General features: G+C 40.4%; 1 protein-coding gene across 1 annotated transcript in view; it reads left to right on the forward strand.

Moving 5' to 3' along the window:
* LOC145866103 (tripartite motif-containing protein 16-like) overlaps positions 1 to 22,376 on the forward strand; it is a 384,803-nt gene that overhangs the window by 42,848 nt on the left and 319,579 nt on the right. The gene's annotated exons all lie outside the window — the stretch shown is intronic.

Here is a 22,376-nt window from a genome sequence, read left to right on the forward strand (position 1 = left end):
TAGTGATGACTGGCTCCCTCCCTCTAGTCAGGTTATAGTGATGACTGGCTCCCTCTAGTCAGGTTATAGTGATGACTGGCTCCCTCCCTCTAGTCAGGTTATAGTGATGACTGGCTCCCTCCCTCTAGTCAGGTTATAGTGATGACTGGCTCCCTCCCTCCAGTCAGGTTATAGTGATGACTGGCTCCCTCCCTCTAGTCAGGTTATAGTGATGACTGGCTCCCTCCCTCTAGTCAGGTTATAGTGATGACTGGCTCCCTCCCTCTAGTCAGGTTATAGTGATGACTGGCTCCCTCCCTCTAGTCAGGTTATAGTGATGACTGGCTCCCTCCCTCTAGTCAGGTTATAGTGATGACTGGCTCCCTCCCTCTAGTCAGGTTATAGTGATGACTGGCTCCCTCCCTCTAGTCAGGTTATAGTGATGACTGGCTCCCTCTAGTCAGGTTATAGTGATGACTGGCTCCCTCCCTCTAGTCAGGTTATAGTGATGACTGGCTCCCTCTAGTCAGGTTATAGTGATGACTGGCTCCCTCCCTCTAGTCAGGTTATAGTGATGACTGGCTCCCTCCCTCTAGTCAGGTTATAGTGATGACTGGCTCCCTCCCTCCAGTCAGGTTATAGTGATGACTGGCTCCCTCCCTCTAGTCAGGTTATAGTGATGACTGGCTCCCTCTAGTCAGGTTATAGTGATGACTGGCTCCCTCCCTCTAGTCAGGTTATAGTGATGACTGGCTCCCTCCCTCTAGTCAGGTTATAGTGATGACTGGCTCCCTCCCTCTAGTCAGGTTATAGTGATGACTGGCTCCCTCCCTCTAGTCAGGTTATAGTGATGACTGGCTCCCTCCCTCTAGTCAGGTTATAGTGATGACTGGCTCCCTCCCTCTAGTCAGGTTATAGTGATGACTGGCTCCCTCCCTCTAGTCAGGTTATAGTGATGACTGGCTCCCTCCCTCTAGTCAGGTTATAGTGATGACTGGCTCCCTCCCTCTAGTCAGGTTATAGTGATGACTGGCTCCCTCCCTCTAGTCAGGTTATAGTGATGACTGGCTCCCTCCCTCTAGTCAGGTTATAGTGATGACTGGCTCCCTCCCTCTAGTCAGGTTATAGTGATGACTGGCTCCCTCCCTCTAGTCAGGTTATAGTGATGACTGGCTCCCTCCCTCTAGTCAGGTTATAGTGATGACTGGCTCCCTCCCTCTAGTCAGGTTATAGTGATGACTGGCTCCCTCCCTCTAGTCAGGTTATAGTGATGACTGGCTCCCTCCCTCTAGTCAGGTTATAGTGATGACTGGCTCCCTCCCTCTAGTCAGGTTATAGTGATGACTGGCTCCCTCCCTCTAGTCAGGTTATAGTGATGACTGGCTCCCTCCCTCTAGTCAGGTTATAGTGATGACTGGCTCCCTCCCTCTAGTCAGGTTATAGTGACGACTGGCTCCCTCCCTCTAGTCAGGTTATAGTGATGACTGGCTCCCTCCCTCTAGTCAGGTTATAGTGATGACTGGCTCCCTCCCTCTAGTCAGGTTATAGTGATGACTGGCTCCCTCTAGTCAGGTTAAAGTGATGACTGGCTCCCTCCCTCTAGTCAGGTTATAGTGATGACTGGCTCCCTCCCTCTAGTCAGGTTATAGTGATGACTGGCTCCCTCCCTCTAGTCAGGTTATAGTGATGACTGGCTCCCTCCCTCTAGTCAGGTTATATTGATGACTGGCTCCCTCTAGTCAGGTTATAGTGATGACTGGCTCGCTCCCTCTAGTCAGGTTATAGTGATGACTGGCTCCCTCCCTCTAGTCAGGTTATAGTGATGACTGGCTCCCTCTAGTCAGGTTATAGTGATGACTGGCTCCCTCCCTCTAGTCAGGTTATAGTGATGACTGGCTCCCTCCCTCTAGTCAGGTTATAGTGATGACTGGCTCCCTCCCTCTAGTCAGGTTATAGTGATGACTGGCTCCCTCCCTCTAGTCAGGTTATAGTGATGACTGGCTCCCTCTAGTCAGGTTATAGTGATGACTGGCTCCCTCCCTCTAGTCAGGTTATAGTGATGACTGGCTCCCTCCCTCTAGTCAGGTTATAGTGATGACTGGCTCCCTCCCTCTAGTCAGGTTATAGTGATGACTGGCTCCCTCCCTCTAGTCAGGTTATAGTGATGACTGGCTCCCTCCCTCTAGTCAGGTTATAGTGATGACTGGCTCCCTCCCTCTAGTCAGGTTATAGTGATGACTGGCTCCCTCCCTCTAGTCAGGTTATAGTGATGACTGGCTCCCTCCCTCTAGTCAGGTTATAGTGATGACTGGCTCCCTCTAGTCAGGTTATAGTGATGACTGGCTCCCTCCCTCTAGTCAGGTTATAGTGATGACTGGCTCCCTCTAGTCAGGTTATAGTGATGACTGGCTCCCTCCCTCTAGTCAGGTTATAGTGATGACTGGCTCCCTCCCTCTAGTCAGGTTATAGTGATGACTGGCTCCCTCCCTCTAGTCAGGTTATAGTGATGACTGGCTCCCTCCCTCTAGTCAGGTTATAGTGATGACTGGCTCCCTCCCTCTAGTCAGGTTATAGTGATGACTGGCTCCCTCCCTCTAGTCAGGTTATAGTGATGACTGGCTCCCTCCCTCTAGTCAGGTTATAGTGATGACTGGCTCCCTCCCTCTAGTCAGGTTATAGTGATGACTGGCTCCCTCCCTCTAGTCAGGTTATAGTGATGACTGGCTCCCTCTAGTCAGGTTATATTGATGACTGGCTCCCTCTAGTCAGGTTATAGTGACGACTGGCTCCCTCCCTCTAGTCAGGTTATAGTGATGACTGGCTCCCTCCCTCTAGTCAGGTTATAGTGATGACTGGCTCCCTCCCTCTAGTCAGGTTATAGTGATGACTGGCTCCCTCCCTCTAGTCAGGTTATAGTGATGACTGGCTCCCTCCCTCTAGTCAGGTTATAGTGATGACTGGCTCCCTCCCTCTAGTCAGGTTATAGTGATGACTGGCTCCCTCCCTCTAGTCAGGTTATAGTGATGACTGGCTCCCTCCCTCTAGTCAGGTTATAGTGATGACTGGCTCCCTCTAGTCAGGTTATAGTGATGACTGGCTCCCTCTAGTCAGGTTATAGTGATGACTGGCTCCCTCCCTCTAGTCAGGTTATAGTGATGACTGGCTCCCTCCCTCTAGTCAGGTTATAGTGATGACTGGCTCCCTCCCTCTAGTCAGGTTATAGTGATGACTGGCTCCCTCCCTCTAGTCAGGTTATAGTGATGACTGGCTCCCTCCCTCTAGTCAGGTTATAGTGATGACTGGCTCCCTCCCTCTAGTCAGGTTATAGTGATGACTGGCTCCCTCCCTCCAGTCAGGTTATAGTGATGACTGGCTCCCTCCCTCTAGTCAGGTTATAGTGATGACTGGCTCCCTCCCTCTAGTCAAGTTATAGTGATGACTGGCTCCCTCTAGTCAGGTTATAGTGATGACTGGCTCCCTCCCTCTAGTCAGGTTATAGTGATGACTGGCTCCCTCCCTCTAGTCAGGTTATAGTGATGACTGGCTCCCTCTAGTCAGGTTATAGTGATGACTGGCTCCCTCCCTCTAGTCAGGTTATAGTGATGACTGGCTCCCTCCCTCTAGTCAGGTTATAGTGATGACTGGCTCCCTCCCTCTAGTCAGGTTATAGTGATGACTGGCTCCCTCCCTCTAGTCAGGTTATAGTGATGACTGGCTCCCTCCCTCTAGTCAGGTTATAGTGATGACTGGCTCCCTCCCTCTAGTCAGGTTAAAGTGATGACTGGCTCCCTCTAGTCAGGTTATAGTGATGACTGGCTCCCTCCAGTCAGGTTATAGTGATGACTGGCTCCCTCCAGTCAGGTTATAGTGATGACTGGCTCCCTCCAGTCAGGTTATAGTGATGACTGGCTCCCTCTAGTCAGGTTATAGTGATGACTGGCTCCCTCCCTCTAGTCAGGTTATAGTGATGACTGGCTCCCTCCCTCCAGTCAGGTTATAGTGATGACTGGCTCCCTCTAGTCAGGTTATAGTGATGACTGCCTCCCTCCAGTCAGGTTATAGTGATGACTGGCTCCCTCCAGTCAGGTTATAGTGATGACTGGCTCCCTCCAGTCAGGTTATAGTGATGACTGGCTCCCTCCAGTCAGGTTATAGTGATGACTGGCTCCCTCCAGTCAGGTTATAGTGATGACTGGCTCCCTCCAGTCAGGTTATAGTGATGACTGGCTCCCTCCAGTCAGGTTATAGTGATGACTGGCTCCCTCCAGTCAGGTTATAGTGATGACTGGCTCCCTCCAGTCAGGTTATAGTGATGACTGGCTCCCTCTAGTCAGGTTATAGTGATGACTGGCTCCCTCCCTCCAGTCAGGTTATAGTGATGACTGGCTCCCTCCCTCTAGTCAGGTTATAGTGATGACTGGCTCCCTCCAGTCAGGTTATAGTGATGACTGGCTCCCTCCAGTCAGGTTATAGTGATGACTGGCTCCCTCCAGTCAGGTTATAGTGATGACTGGCTCCCTCCAGTCAGGTTATAGTGATGACTGGCTCCCTCCAGTCAGGTTATAGTGATGACTGGCTCCCTCTAGTCAGGTTATAGTGATGACTGGCTCCCTCCCTCCAGTCAGGTTATAGTGATGACTGGCTCCCTCCCTCTAGTCAGGTTATAGTGATGACTGGCTCCCTCCAGTCAGGTTATAGTGATGACTGGCTCCCTCCAGTCAGGTTATAGTGATTTTGGGGCTCCCGAGTGGCGCAGCGGACACTGCATCTCAGTGCTTGAGGCTTCACTACAGACACCCTGGTTCAAATCCAGGCTGTATCACAACCGGCCGTGATTGGGAGTTCCATAGGGCGGCGCACAATTGGCCCAGCGTTGTCCGGGGTAGGCAGTCATTGTAAATAAGAATTTGTTCTTAACTGACTTGTCTAGTTAAATAAAGGTTACATTTAAATACATTTAAAAAATAGAGTTTCATGACAAACCATTTTTTACAAATCCGGCAAGGCACCAACTTTGAGAAGGTTTTAAAACAAAGGTTTCAAACCAATTCATGAATGTAATTGAATCTAGGTATGTCTTGCCTTTAATGTAATGGCATGAAAAACAATTGTCTGAATATTATACAATGACTTATCAACAGCTCTAATAATTTGCCTCCACAGGAAATCTACACTGGCAGTTATAGAATATACTATATATCCTAGAAACCTGGTTAAACTATCATTATGACATCATGGATGAATTCTAGAATATACTATATAGCCTAGAAACCTGGTTAAACTATCATTATGACATCATGGATGAATTCTAGAATATACTATATAGCCTAGAAACCTGGTTAAACTATCATTATGACATCATGGATGAATTCTAGAATATACTATATAGCCTAGAAACCTGGTTAAACTATCATTATGACATAATGGATGAATTCTAGAATATACTATATAGCCTAGAAACCTGGTTAAACTATCATTATGACATCATGGATGAATTCTAGAATATACTATATATCCTAGAAACCTGGTTAAACTATCATTATGACATCATGGATGAATTCTAGAATATACTATATAGCCTAGAAACCTGGTTAAACTATCATTATGACATCCTGGATGAATTCTAGAATATACTATATAGCCTAGAAACCTGGTTAAACTATCATTATGACATCATGGATGAATAAATTTGAGTGGTTACACTCCTCCTTCCCCCATCCCTCAGCTGTTTACCAAACCAAGCCTCTGGGCAGCCATTTTGTTACTGTTGAAAAAACCCACACAACCCAGCAATCTGCCGTTCATACAACAACAAAGCTGTCATTCCACCACTGTTTTGGTTATAAGATGATTAGGGGGTTGGAGAAATGTAACTACTTTCAAATTCATAGACAGACCTATGGATGCAAGGACTGACCATCCATGATATCAACATTATAGTTTAAACTATGTTGAGGCTATACAGTGTTGGTTTACATTTCTAAACATTGGAGTAAAAAAAAGCTTATTTGGGGTTCTGATGGGGTACAACAGTTGAACTAAGCTCATGAGACATGTGTTATATTCTTCAAGAATCAATGGCTATAAATAACTAATATAAAAGTCACAATATGGATGTAGCTATTGCATATTTCCGCTTTAACACCACACATCAGTTCAACAACTGCAGAGTTTGTGCCTCTGTTTTTAAGACAGTACTTACTAGTGTTAAACAGGGAACGGTTTCTCAAAACCATCTTATGGCTAAGTTCACCGTTAGAACCATTGGACGCCTTAAGATGCGTTTGGGAAACCGGGCCCAGATGTCCAGTTTCCTCCTCTATCGATGTAACAGTCATCTCCCCCTCTTCCTCTTTCACTCCATAAACTGCATCCTCCTCTTCTTTTACTGTAACATCCTCCTCCTCTTTCACTCTGAACGCGTCTTTTTCTTCTTTCACAGTAACGGCCTCACCCTCTACTTCTTGTTTTACTGTGATGTCCTCATCTTCTTTAGCAGGAGAGTAGCTCAGTGACCGCATGGTCGGAGATGTTAGCTAGCTAGGCTAATGCTAACTTAACCAGCCCGCTAGCTGAATAATAACAACAACACCGTAAATATGAAATTAAATCGGATAACTAACTAGACGACAGAAGTGGGTTTAAAACACAGTGGCTAATATACACTAAAGCGTCTAATGAGCTTTATCGGTTCGGCTATTTTGTCTAGCAAGACCGAGGAGGCTGAATCACTGTTGCTACTGTTGAAAGAAGCGTTCCGTCCACTACATTATACGTCACACCAACAGCATTACCTTAAATTCCCACACCGCCATCTGCTGACTGGAGTGGGTAACGCAGTTGAGTAAAATGTTTATTTAATTTTCAGACAAAAGTTAAAGGGTAGGAATCCGGGACGTCGATAGGCCTAAATATTCATTAGCCTAAATATTCATTAGGGACATCGCTGGTACTAAAATATTAATTAGCCCCCCCCTAAATAAATCAATATCAGTCAATATATTTTTTCTGTGATTTATTTTTTTCGTCAACCGTTCCATCGCATCTTAAACTTTTTATGGGGCCGCACTAGGACCGGGGGAGGCTGCTGCTGCACTAGTGACTGTTAGAATTTCTTCAGTAAAGATGGTGGACAGAAACACTAGGAGAGAGGGGTACCCCTACACAGAACTGATCTGGATCAAAGATGGCGGACAGAAATACTAGGAGAGAGGGGTACCCCTACACAGAACTGATCTGGATCAAAGATGGCGGACAGAAATACTAGGAGAGAGGGGTACCCCTACACAGAACTGAACTGGATCAAAGATGGCGGACAGAAATACTAGGAGAGAGGGGTACCCCTACACAGAACTGAACTGGATCAAAGATGGCGGACAGAAATACTAGGAGAGAGGGTTTTTTTTATTTATTTTTTTATTTTTTAAGTTTGCACAAATCTTTATTTAACTTGTTGTAAATAACAGTAACATGCAAAACATAAACATAACATAACATAACAGCCAGAGGGAATCCAAAGAAATTAGAGAAAAATAAAAAAAACTATTACATCAAATCAAATACAGACATATATCGAATACATTTATTTGACAAATTGTTTTGTATACGTTTTAAAGATTCTACGTACTGTTCCAAATCAGATAAAAAAATTAAGAAAAGGGGCTTTTTCTTCATAAATTTTGATTTGTGGATGAAAGATTTTCCTAATAAAATAAAGAGATTTATGACATACTCACATTCAATTGTGGAATCAGTGTAGTAAAATAATATGTCAAACTTAGTAATATCAATGGTTTATGCAATTTGCGGCTAAGATATAGTTTTACATCAGTCCAAAACACTTCACTATATAAACAATTACAGAATAAGTGTTCAATAGATTCAGTTTCTAGTTCACAAAAACTGCATTCACTGGTAACGTCAAATATATATTTAGAAATTAAGCTATTACACGGATAGCATCTATGGATTATCTTAAAGGAGATCTCCTTTACTTTATTGGTCACCATAAATCTGTGTGGAGTGAGCCAAGCACGGCGCCAGTTTACATCAAACGATGAAGCCCAACAAAATATCGCAGAGGGAATAGACTTCCTGTAGGAAATATCCCTTATTAAACGATTGTTGAATTTCGTATCTAGTAGACCAATGCCATTCAACTGAATATCGCTTACAATCGGAGATATTCCAAAATATGCATTATTCTGAAGTAAAGTTTTTATCCCACTAGGTATAGCTTTAATAACAGTGTCATATTCCTTGCTTGAAACCTCAAAGTTGTATATTTCCATAAATTCTCTCTGTGTAAATAGATTCCCACTGTTATTAACCAATTGGCTGACAAGAACAATGTTTTTCGAGAACCATTTATGGTTAAATAACATCTTATTTCTATGTAATATTGACCCATTGTTCCAAATAAAACATTTATGAGGTGAAAAGTTGTGTTTATACAACAAAGCCCAGCACATTAAAGCCTGCTTGTGAATAACTGTTGTTGCTGTTGAAAGAAGCGTTCCGTCCACTAGATTATACGTCACACCAACAGCATCGCCTTAAATTCCCAGACCGCCATCTGCTGACTGGAGTGGGTAACGCAGTTGAGTAAAATGTTTATTTTATTGTCAGACAAGTTTAATTGTAGGAAGCATAAGTTTTTATTCACCAGTGTAACAACACAGTGTGGTTAAAGACTTAGTAGCCTAGTTGTAGTCACGATATGGTTACCTATAAGTACAAACAGTTATGTTTTTGTGTTATTACATATTTATTCACTTATTTATGGAAATCTTCTAAACTACCCACAATGCACTATTTCTTAACGTCATATGGATGATCAACTCTATGCTACCGAGTTTGTATGCCAGTGTAACGGTGTAATGCAGTTACATTTAAAAAATGTATTTAACCTTTATTTAACCAGGAAAGCCCGCTAAGGACAAATTATTATTTACAATGACGGCCAAACCCCGGCCAAACCCTAACCCAGACGATGCTGGGCCACTGTGCGTTGCCCTATGGGACTCCCTATCACGGCCTGTTATGATACAGCCTAGTTTTGAACCAGGGTCTGTAGTGACGCCTCTAGCACTGAGATGCAGTACCTTAGATCGCTGCTCGTGTGTTTACATTACAGTCAGTGATAAAGGATGTTATTCTGGGTAACCCAATGTGATTCTGGGTAACCCACAGCAGATTTCTGGAGAAATTGGAAATTGAGTGGTCCTGGGATACAAATGTATAAAGTTGACATTACATCATAAAATCCACCTTTTACATCATAAATTAGCAATTTATGTTTTAGTAACTTCTGTTGTTGGTTTGGCCTCTCTTTATATGTTATTTGCCGAATCTCAGTTTTCCATGTGGGTTTTATGCTGAAGTTCCCTCTATCAAGTTGGTAGCAAACTGGAAAATGCATCTTCTATAGGAGTGCTATTTATATCCTGATCATTCATCCACACTGCATCTTCTTTAGGAGTGCTATTTATATCCTGATCATTCATCCACACTGCATCTTCTTTAGGAGTGCTATTTATATCCTGATCATTCATCCACACTGCATCTTCTTTAGGAGTGCTATTTATATCCTGATCATTCATCCACACTGCATCTTCTTTAGGAGTGCTATTTATATCCTGATCATTCATCCACACTGCATCTTCTTTAGGAGTGCTATTTATATCCTGATCATTCATCCACACTGCATCTTCTTTAGGAGTGCTATTTATATCCTGATCATTCATCCACACTGCATCTTCTTTAGGAGTGCTATTTATATCCTGATCATTCATCCACACTGCATCTTCTTTAGGAGTGCTATTTATATCCTGATCATTCATCCACACTGCATCTTCTTTAGGAGTGCTATTTATATCCTGATCATTCATCCACACTGCATCTTCTATAGGAGTGCTATTTATATCCTGATCATTCATCCACACTGCATCTTCTATAGGAGTGCTATTTATATCCTGATCATTCATCCACACTGCATCTTCTTTAGGAGTGCTATTTATATCCTGATCATTCATCCACACTGCATCTTCTTTAGGAGTGCTATTTATATCCTGATCATTCATCCACACTGCATCTTCTTTAGGAGTGCTATTTATATCCTGATCATTCATCCACACTGCATCTTCTTTAGGAGTGCTATTTATATCCTGATGATTAATCCACACTGCATCTTCTTTAGGAGTGCTATTTATATCCTGATCATTCATCCACACTGCATCTTCTTTAGGAGTGCTATTTATATCCTGATCATTCATCCACACTGCATCTTCTTTAGGAGTGCTATTTATATCCTGATCATTCATCCACACTGCATCTTCTTTAGGAGTGCTATTTATATCCTGATCATTCATCCACACTGCATCTTCTTTAGGAGTGCTATTTATATCCTGATCATTCATCCACACTGCATCTTCTATAGGAGTGCTATTTATATCCTGATCATTCATCCACACTGCATCTTCTTTAGGAGTGCTATTTATATCCTGATCATTCATCCACACTGCATCTTCTTTAGCAGTGCTATTTATATCCTGATCATTCATCCACACTGCATCTTCTTTAGGAGTGCTATTTATATCCTGTCACTACTGATCATTCATCCTCACTGCATCTTCTTTAGGAGTGCTATTTATATCCTGATCATTCATCCACACTGCATCTTCTTTAGGAGTGCTATTTATATCCTGATCATTCATCCACACTGCATCTTCTTTAGGAGTGCTATTTATATCCTGATCATTCATCCACACTGCATCTTCTTTAGCAGTGCTATTTATATCCTGATGATTCATCCACACTGCATTTTCTTTAGGAATGCTATTTATATCCTGATCATTCATCCACACTGCATCTTCTTTAGGAGTGCTATTTATATCCTGATCATTCATCCACACTGCATCTTCTTTAGGAGTGCTATTTATATCCTGATCATTCATCCACACTGCATCTTCTTTAGGAGTGCTATTTATATCCTGTCACTACTGATCATTCATCCACACTGCATCTTCTTTAGGAGTGCTATTTATATCCTGATCATTCATCCACACTGCATCTTCTTTAGGAGTGCTATTTATATCCTGATCATTCATCCACACTGTATCTTCTATAGGAGTGCTATTTATATCCTGATCATTCATCCTCACTGCATCTTCTTTAGGAGTGCTATTTATATCCTGATCATTCATCCACACTGCATCTTCTTTAGGAGTGCTATTTATATCCTGATCATTCATCCACACTGCATCTTCTTTAGGAGTGCTATTTATATCCTGATCATTCATCCACACTGCATCTTCTTTAGGAGTGCTATTTATATCCTGATCATTCATCCACACTGCATCTTCTTTAGGAGTGCTATTTATATCCTGATCATTCATCCACACTGCATCTTCTATAGGAGTGCTATTTATATCCTGATCATTCATCCTCACTGCATCTTCTTTAGGAGTGCTATTTATATCCTGATCATTCATCCACACTGCATCTTCTTTAGGAGTGCTATTTATATCCTGTCACTACTGATCATTCATCCACACTGCATCTTCTTTATGAGTGCTATTTATATCCTGATCATTCATCCACACTGCATCTTCTTTAGGAGTGCTATTTATATCCTGATCATTCATCCCCACTGCATCTTCTTTAGGAGTGCTATTTATATCCTGATCATTCATCCACACTGCATCTTCTTTAGCAGTGCTATTTATATCCTGATCATTCATCCACACTGCATCTTCTTTAGGAGTGCTATTTATATCCTGTCACTACTGATCATTCATCCTCACTGCATCTTCTTTAGGAGTGCTATTTATATCCTGATCATTCATCCACACTGCATCTTCTTTAGGAGTGCTATTTATATCCTGATCATTCATCCACACTGCATCTTCTTTAGGAGTGCTATTTATATCCTGATCATTCATCCACACTGCATCTTCTTTAGGAGTGCTATTTATATCCTGATCATTCATCCACACTGCATCTTCTTTAGGAGTGCTATTTATATCCTGATTATTCATCCACACTGCATTTTCTTTAGGAGTGCTATTTATATCCTGATCATTCATCCACACTGCATCTTCTTTAGGAGTGCTATTTATATCCTGATCATTCATCCACACTGCATCTTCTTTAGGAGTGCTATTTATATCCTGATCATTCATCCACACTGCATCTTCTTTAGGAGTGCTATTTATATCCTGATCATTCATCCACACTGCATCTTCTTTAGGAGTGCTATTTATATCCTGATCATTCATCCACACTGCATCTTCTATAGGAGTGCTATTTATATCCTGATCATTCATCCACACTGCATCTTCTATAGGAGTGCTATTTATATCCTGATCATTCATCCACACTGCATCTTCTATAGGAGTGCTATTTATATCCTGATCATTCATCCACACTGCATCTTCTTTAGGAGTGCTATTTATATCCTCATCATTCATCCACACTGCATCTTCTTTAGGAGTGCTATTTATATCCTGATCATTCATCCTCACTGCATCTTCTTTAGGAGTGCTATTTATATCCTGATCATTCATCCACACTGCATCTTCTTTAGGAGTGCTATTTATATCCTGATCATTCATCCACACTGCATCTTCTTTAGGAGTGCTATTTATATCCTGATGATTCATCCACACTGCATTTTCTTTAGGAATGCTATTTATATCCTGATCATTCATCCACACTGCATCTTCTTTAGGAGTGCTATTTCTATCCTGATCATTCATCCACACTGCATCTTCTTTAGGAGTGCTATTTATATCCTGATCATTCATCCACACTGCATCTTCTTTAGGAGTGCTATTTATATCCTGTCACTACTGATCATTCATCCACACTGCATCTTCTTTAGGAGTGCTATTTATATCCTGATCATTCATCCACACTGCATCTTCTTTAGGAGTGCTATTTATATCCTGATCATTCATCCACACTGCATCTTCTTTAGGAGTGCTATTTATATCCTGTCACTACTGATCATTCATCCACACTGCATCTTCTTTAGGAGTGCTATTTATATCCTGATCATTCATCCACACTGCATCTTCTTTAGGAGTGCTATTTATATCCTGATCATTCATCCACACTGCATCTTCTTTAGGAGTGCTATTTATATCCTGATCATTCATCCACACTGCATCTTCTTTAGGAGTGCTATTTATATCCTGTCACTACTGATCATTCATCCACACTGCATCTTCTTTAGGAGTGCTATTTATATCCTGATCATTCATCCACACTGCATCTTCTTTAGGAGTGCTATTTATATCCTGATCATTCATCCACACTGCATCTTCTTTAGGAGTGCTATTTATATCCTGTCACTACTGATCATTCATCCACACTGCATCTTCTTTAGGAGTGCTATTTATATCCTGATCATTCATCCACACTGCATCTTCTTTAGGAGTGCTATTTGTATTCTGATCATTCATCCACACTGCATCTTCTTTAGGAGTGCTATTTATATTCTGATCATTCATCCTCACTGCATCTTCTATAGGAGTGCTATTTATATCCTGATCATTCATCCACACTGCATCTTCTTCCGGAGAGCTATTTATATCCTGATCATTCATCCACACTGCATCTTCTTTAGGAGAGCTATTTATATCCTGATCATTCATCCACACTGCATCTTCTATAGGAGTGATATTTATATCCTGATCATTCATCCACACTGCATCTTCTTTAGGAGTGCTATTTATATCCTGTCGACTACTGATCATTCATCCACACTGTGTGTCTCATCAATGCAGGTAATTTATGACTTGTATAAAGTATGTGTTTTATAAACTCATGAACACCAGCCAGTTTATCAGCCGGTTCTGTTAGTTTAGGTGGATTATACTTCTTCACCACCAGAGGGGGACATTGAGTAATATTTCAGTTTAATTTGATACATTTTGATACTAAAATGGATGATAGTTTATTCTGATGTTGTGAATATGAGATTACACATGGAAACAATGTATTTATTTTATTATAGTAAATTAGGAATTATTAGGAATTGTTAAATCCACTATATGATCATAATAACTTTGACAGACATCTTGATAGTTTTTTGTTAGTATATTATAGGGCAGATTTATGGAGAATTGCTGTGGGAGTGCTATTTATATCCCGTGACTACTGATCATTCATCCATACTGTGTGTGTCCCTTCATTGCAGCTTTGGAAATAAATGAACTATCCATTCATTGCTCCTTCCTGTGTTGACTCACTGACTTGAGGGACCAGGAAGGTCACACTAGGTTGATATCTAGCTCAAGCTTGCAAACGTTAGTCACACCTCATGCTTTTCATGAACTGTGTGGTTGTGTTATCTAGAGGGAACCCGTTAGCACAGTAGCTCTGGTGCCTCTTGCCGTGGGATATCAACCTGCTTGCTCGTTTTTTTGGTTTTTTTGTTGACACAACAGGCTGAAAAGCGTCAATGCTTCAGGAAGCTTTGTTTCCCCATCACTACTTTTCAGCATGTTCTCTGTGAAGTCGACTACGGGAGTTTTGTCACTTTTTCCACCTTGGCTTACTGCTAGCGCACTAGCTGACTGACTTCTGGAATCTATCTATTTTGGATGTTGAGGATTTTCCCAGCCATCATTCTGTATGTCTCTGCTCTTTTGATCTGCAGTTATGTTTTAGTTGGGTTTTGTTAATCGGGTTCTAACTGGTCTCTTGTAGTTGGGCTCCAGCTCGCTGACCATAACTAGTTGGCTAAATAGCTAATGTTAGCTGGCTGGCTAAGATAACTGCATATAGCTAACATTCTTTGATATTTGGTTAGATAGCGTTATGTATTTCCAAAACGTTGGTTTAAACGATTGGTTTAATTTGAAGTTCTTTCTGTTGTTGTTTACATCACAGGGAATAGACCGGTCTTCCATATTACATCACACCTGCCTTTATCATTCTTCTGAATTCTTATTGGTTTTATGTAATAACTCCAAAAATAGAACAGTGAGGTGTAACTTTGCATTGGGACTTAAAACAATTTGTGGGAAAAATATTTTATTTGATCTTTTATAAACTTTACCATAACCTAACCATTTTATTTCTCTCCGTCTCACCCACTTTACATGTGTAGATAATAAAGCATTTGACCTTTCCACTGCGTTAACAATAGAGGATTGGTTGATTTCCAGTTGAAGTATTTAAGATGATTAACGAGAAAAGTATTGTCCAACCATCGGGTAACTTGTTTCATGCGTATCAAAGGTGAGGGTGAATTTCAGATGTTCACTGCTTGTATTGATGAAGGAGTGGAATCGATGAAGTTCCTCTGCTGTCCCCTGGAATAGATGGAACACGTCATCAATGAAGTCTTTTTCAGAGCCTGATGAGGTGCTAGAATGGATTGTTAGGGCTGACAATCACATTCTTCTCTAACAACCCCACATGCAGATTGGCATAATTTAGGGTGACCAAATTTTAGTTTTCCAAAAAGAGGACATGTCCGGGAAAAAGAGGACGTATGGTCACCCTACTGTAAATGCAATATATTTGGAAAAAATCCCATTATTTTCCAGTGTTTCTTTGATGTATTGCGCGATCGTATCAGCTGTCTCATTTGGAGTGTTTTTAACTTCGACTAATTTACTTTGCACGCCACCATTCTTCCAATCAAAATACTGAATAAGCAGAGGGAATATTTCCACAGCACCGTGATTGCTCCCATCAGTAGAAACACCACAGTAAGGTATGTCTTCTAGTGCTTTCTGAGCTATGTCGACAGAATGTGGTGCTATCACAGCGTTAACAATTGTTTCGGTCTTAGTACGAGCGCTTGAAAGCGGTCAAAGCAATGCAAAAACCCCAAAACGCACACAATGAATGGCGACTGTAGGAAGCAAAAGCCGAATCCCGGACATTTTGGGCGATTTAGAAATCCCGGCCGGACGCATTTTTTTTGGTCCAAAAAGAGGACATGTCCGGGAAAAAGGGGACGTATGGTCACCCTACATAATTAGATGCTATTTTTAAACTACAATGACCATAATGCACTGCGTGCCTACTTGTCTTGTTTGTGTTTCTTTTACACCTGCTATGTAAAAGAGACAGAAGAATGCACGATGGTCAATGCTTTCTGGGATCCTTGGGACATCCCTACCCTTAAACCCTAACCTTAACCCCTACCTTAACCATTTAAAATGTCAACTTCAACGGGCCAGGGACATCCCAAGGATGTATCTCTACCTGAAAATACATGATCTAAGTGATTGATAGTTGGTATTCAGCAGTCATAAAGCCTTATTTACTTTAATGAACTACTAAAATAGTGATTTTGTCAGACAGCAGCTCTACACTTTATTGAGTGACTGATCCATTCATCCTTCCATCCCTCCTCAGCCTTCCTCTCCTCTGAAGACCCAGTGAGGGTGGAGCTCAGTCAGAGAGCTGTTGAGGGACTGGTTAGGAAGAACACTTCTACAGCCAGAGAGGTGAGAGGTCACACATGGTTTAGATGGTAAATATTTATGTCCCCTTAGTGGTTCATCACGTCAGCAAAAGGGAAAATGTTCCATCATCTATGTTTATTTACATTAGTGCAAATTGTCCACTGATATTGGTGTAATTTCTCAACCCTTTTGGCTGTATGAAAGTTAATTTCCCCTCAGACACACATTTGTTCTTTGATATTATGAAGGTCATTTGTGTCAAATGTACTTTTCCCCACTCATTCACCCCATCTCTTTACATTGCTTATGCATATTCAGTGGCCTGACTGAAATTCCGAACACAATGCCCATCCTGGTAGATCTAAACCTAATGCAGAGTCACGTCCTGGCCAGTATAAGGTTAATTGTTTTTGTAGTTTGGTCAGGACGTGGCAGAGGGTATTTGTTTTATGTGGTTCGGGGTGGTGTGTTTGTGTAAAGGGTGTTTGATTTAGTATTTCCGGGTTTTTGGTTGATGGTCTATGTGTTTGTATTCTATGGTTAGTCTGGTGTGTGTGTTTCTATGTTTGGTTAATTGGGGTTGGGACTCTCAGTTGAAGGCAGGTGTTGTATATCTGCCTTTGATTGAGAGTCCCATATATTAGGGTGTGTTTGTGTGTGTGATTGGTGGGTGATTGTTCTGTGTTGAGCCTATGCTTTGCAGACTGTTTGTTAGTTGTTCGTTTTCGGTTTTGTTATTTTGTATGTTCATTTTTGAGATTAATTAAAAATCAAGATGAGCATTCACGTACCTGCTGCGTTTTGGTCCACATTTTCTGATGACGATTTCGTATTATCGTCAGAAGACGAAAACAATTGTGACACCTTCGCAGGAACTAATGGTGATCCATAATCAATACAAATACTTGTATCAATATATTTGTGTCTCTTTACTCTCGGATTCTAAAATGCTAATTAGCATCAAAGTAGACGACATGCAAGACTACAAATCCCTGCAAGCTCCTGCATGTCATCTCTAGCCAACACCTTTCACAGAACAGTTCACTGAATTGTCCATTGAAATACATTTTGACAATTTAATCATTGATACATTAAGGCCTGATTGCTGGAGTGCTGCAGAGACGGTTGTCCTTCTCGAAGGTTCTCCCATCTCCACAGAGGAACTCTGGAGCTCTGTCAGAGTGACCATCGGGTTCTTGTTCACCTCCCTGACCAAGGCCCTTTCTCCCACGATTTCTCAGTTTGGCCAGGCGGCCAGCTCTAGGAAGAGTCTTGGTGGTTCCAAACTTCTTCCATTTAAGAATGATGGAGGCAACTGTGTTCTTGGGGACCTTCAATGCTGCAGACATTTTTTGGTACCCTTCCCCAGATCTGTGCCTCGACACAATCCTGTCTCAGAGCTCTATGGACAATTCCTTTGACCTCATGGCTCGGTTTTTGTTCTGACATGCACTGTAAACTGTGGGACCTTATATAGACAGTTGTGTGCCTTTCCTAATTATGTCTAATCAATTGAATTTAACACAAGTGGACTCCAATCAAGTTGTAGAAACATTTCAAGGAAGATCAATTGAATCAGGATGCATCTGAGCTCAATTTCGAGTCTCATAGCAAAGGGTCTGAATACTTAAGTAAATACATTTGGAAAAATGTTTTTAAAAAATGATTTTGTTTTCTCATTATGGGGTATTGATTATTCAATTATAAAATTATTCAACTTTAGAATAAGGCTGTAATGTAACTAAATGTTTAAAAAGTGAAGGGGTCTGAATACTTAATGAATGCAGTTTTGTACACAGTCATGTGATACATGGTATAGAAGAGTCCAATCATAGGAGAGTACATGGGAGGCACTATACTGTGTGTCTGCAGGTGTCTATCTGGTCAAAACCACTGTTACAGGTGCCCCTCCACCCTCTGGTGGGATGGATCATGTCTACAGAGAAACCTAGATTCAAATACTTAGATGTGTGTGTATTGGGTATGTCGTGAAATTGTTAGATATTACTTGTTAGATATTACTGCACTGTCGGAGCTAGAAACACAAGAATTTCACTACACCTGCAATAACATCTGCTAAACATGTGTATGTGACCAATAAAATGTGATTTGATTTGAAATAAACGTCCTATTTATCAAAGGTGCTTTTGTCTGGGGTCAAAATGACTCCAAAGGATTTGAATTTGTTAAAAGTCCATATTGATACAGAAACACTAAACCATGATTTAGATTTATTAAGAACAAGTTGATTGACAAAGTCATGAAAAATTGGTAGAATTGAATAAACCACATTTTGGCTATGATAAAAGATATGCCTCTGGGGTCAAAATGATCCATGTCAGAAGTATGGTTCAATGCAAATATGTAGTGGGTGTAAAGTTTGTTTTAAATTCTCACTCATTAAAAACGAATCAATCAACACATGCTTCTCTTTGAACGACTTAATATAATATTAAACTTTCCTGAAATAAATGAAAAATAAACGTTTGGTTCCTCAACTGCGTTGCCCAGTACAGTCAGCAGATGGCGATGTGCGTCTTTTAGGTTCAGGCGATGCTGCCAGTGTGACGTATAATCTAGTGGACGGGACGCTCCTTCAACAACAACAGCTAGTCAGACACCTCGGTAGCTTTCTAACAAACATAGCTACAACATTCACGCTCTTTACACTGTTTTGGTGTATATTAGTCGCTGTGTATTAAACACACTTCTGTCGTATGTACTTGTTGGCCCATTTAATGATATATTTACGTTGTTTGTCAGCTAGCTGGTTTGCTAAGTTAGCTTAGAACTAGGCTAGTCGCTAATGCTAGCTAGTTAACATCTCCGACCATGAGTTCACTAAGCTACTCTCCTCCTGATAAAGAAGAGGAGGTCTGCTGGACGGAGAAAGAAACTCTTGTGAAAGAGGAGGAGGAAGAGGAGGCTGTTACAATACAAAAACAAGTAGAGGGTGAGGCTGTTACCGTGAAAGAAGAAGAGAAAGACGTTTCAGTGAAAGAAGAGGAAGACGCGTTCAGAGTGAAAGAGGATGTTACAGTAAAAGAAGAGGAGGAAGAGAAAGAGGAGGATGCAGTTTATGGAGTGAAAGAGGAAGAGGGGGAGATGACTGTCACATCGAAAAAGGAGGAGGAAGAAGAGGATGAAACTGGATATCTGGGCTCGGTTTCCAAAAGGCATCTTAAGGCGTCCAATGGTTCTAACGACGAACGTTCCCCGATTAACACTAGTAAGTACTGTCTTTAATACAGAGGCACAAACTCTGCAGTTGTTGAACTGATGTTTGGTGTTAAAGCGGAAATCTGCAATTGTTACATCCATATTTGGACTTTAAATTATTTATTTATAGCCATTGATTCTTGAAGAATATAACACATGCCTCATGAGCTTAGTTCAACTGTTGTACCCCATCAGAACCCCAAATAAGCTTTTTTTACTCCAATGTTTAGAAACAATGTAAATCAACACTGTATAGCCTCAACATGGTTAAAACTATAATGTTGATATCATGGATGGTCAGTCCTTGCATCCATAGGTCTGTCTGTCTGTAGTTACATTTCTCCAACCCCATAATCATCTTATTACCAAAACAGTGGTGGAATTACAGATTTGTTATTGTTTGGACTGCAGATTGATTGATTGTTGTGTGGCTTGTTTAAAGGGGCAACCTAGGTTTTAAACAGAAACAAAATGGCTGCCCAGAGACTTGGTTTGGTAAACAGCTGAGGGATGGGGGAAGGAGGAGTGTAACCACTCTCACATTCATAGAGAAAGCTATTGTAGCAACCGTAACCCAACACCTAGAGACCTCTTCAAGAAGTTCAGACATCTTGGTGTAACAGTTGTAAGGTGTTGACAGTTGCTGGACCCAGGATTGAGTTCAGCTCAGGACTACCCCCTGAATGGACTACACTATAAATACAAAGACTGGCCATCCATGATGTCATAATGATAGTTTTAACCAGATTTCTAGGCTATACAGTGCTTGTTTACAAACAGTGGCATTTTTCGAGCTTATGTTTTGGTTTCTGGTGGGGTAATACAGTTTAAACATTTGAGGCATTTATAAGTTATATTCTTCAAGAATCAATGGTTATATAGTAAATGGGTCTTTCTATAACTGCCAGTGTAGATTTCCTGTGGGCGTCAAATTGTTACAGCTATTGATAAGTCATTGTATAATATTCAGCCAATTTATATATGCAGCCGAAGTCCAACGAAAGCCGATACAAATTCATTGCTTTAACTAATTATGCCAAATGTTAAGAACATTTTGAGCAATGTAATAAAGTAATGACTTTTCAAATAAGTTACTTTACATGTTATTTTGGCTGACTATTTGCTAGCATGTTATTACAGCAGTATGTACCGGTATGTTATCTAGCTACCTAACGTTAGTTGGCTTCTTATACATCAAACTTGCCAGTATATGAACTATATTCTATCTAACTAACTACCCAACGTTTATTGACTTGATTATTTCCGTCATTCTTAGCTAAATGGTATAGTCGTAGTGCTTTCTCAATGGACATTCAGTTGCTTTTATAAATTCACTCTGACTATCTACTCTGATTTCAGAGCACTCTCGTCTGAGTACCAGAGAGCAGAATAATGAATTTACTAGCGCTCAACACCCGTTGAATATGTCCAGGTGTCAGTAAACGTAGGCAACAAAAACCGTAATTAAATGTTTACCAGCAGCACAGTTACAGTCACCCTGGATAACATGAAAACTGCCTAACCAGATCTGCTAGGGCGAGTAAAATGGTCAGAGTTTCATTTGTGTCTGGAAGTAGCTTGCAAGCTAAGGTCAGAACGGTCAAATCAACCCAACTCCTCGGCCGGAGCGGCCAGTGGCTCCGAGAGCGAAACGGTCTGAATTTACAAACGGACAATCTGACAACGGTCTGAATTTATGAAGCACTCTGGTATTCAAGTTGAATTTAAAAACACACCTGAAGTCGTAAAATGTCTATCTTGTAATGTGTTATGCTAACTAGCTAGCAAGAGGTTGCATAGCAACAGCATAAACTTCCGGTAGACAGGAGAAGAGCCTCAACTGAAAGGAAACGGTTCGGTTACAGTTTACTACAATTAACTAATAGTATGTAGTATATACTCATTAAGTATGTAGTTACAGTATACTATAATTAACTAATAGTATGTAGTATGTACTCATTAAGTATGTAGTTACAGTTTACTACAATTAACTAATAGTATGTAGTATGTACTCATTAAGTATGTAGTTACAGTATACTACAATTAACTAATAGTATGTGGTATATACTCATTAAGTATGTAGTTACAGTATACTACAATTAACTAATAGTATGTAGTATGTACTCATTAAGTATGTAGTTACAGTATACTACAATTAACTAATAGTATGTAGTATATACTCATTAAGTATGTAGTATACAGTATACTACAATTAACTAATAGTATGTAGTATATACTCATTAAGTATGTAGTTACAGTATACTACAATTAACTAATAGTATGTAGTATATACTCATTAAGTATGTAGTTACAGTATACTACAATTAACTAATAGTATGTGGTATATACTCATTAAGTATGTGTTACAGTATACTACAATTAACTAATAGTATGTAGTATGTACTCATTAAGTATGTAGTTACAGTATACTACAATTAACTAATAGTATGTAGTATATACTCATTAAGTATGTAGTATACAGTATACTACAATTAACTAATAGTATGTAGTATATACTCATTAAGTATGTAGTTAGTTTACTACAATTAACTAATAGTATGTAGTATATACTCATTAAGTATGTAGTTACAGTATACTACAATTAACTAATAGTATGTAGTATATACTCATTAAGTATGTAGTTAGTTTACTACAATTAACTAATAGTATGTAGTATATACTCATTAAGTATGTAGTTATAGTATACTACAATTAACTAATAGTATGTAGTATATACTCATTAAGTAT

Source organism: Salmo salar, unplaced genomic scaffold (genome assembly GCF_965601325.2).
Source record: "Salmo salar unplaced genomic scaffold, fSalSal1 ptg000129l, whole genome shotgun sequence".
In the NCBI taxonomy this organism is placed as follows: domain Eukaryota; kingdom Metazoa; phylum Chordata; class Actinopteri; order Salmoniformes; family Salmonidae; genus Salmo; species Salmo salar.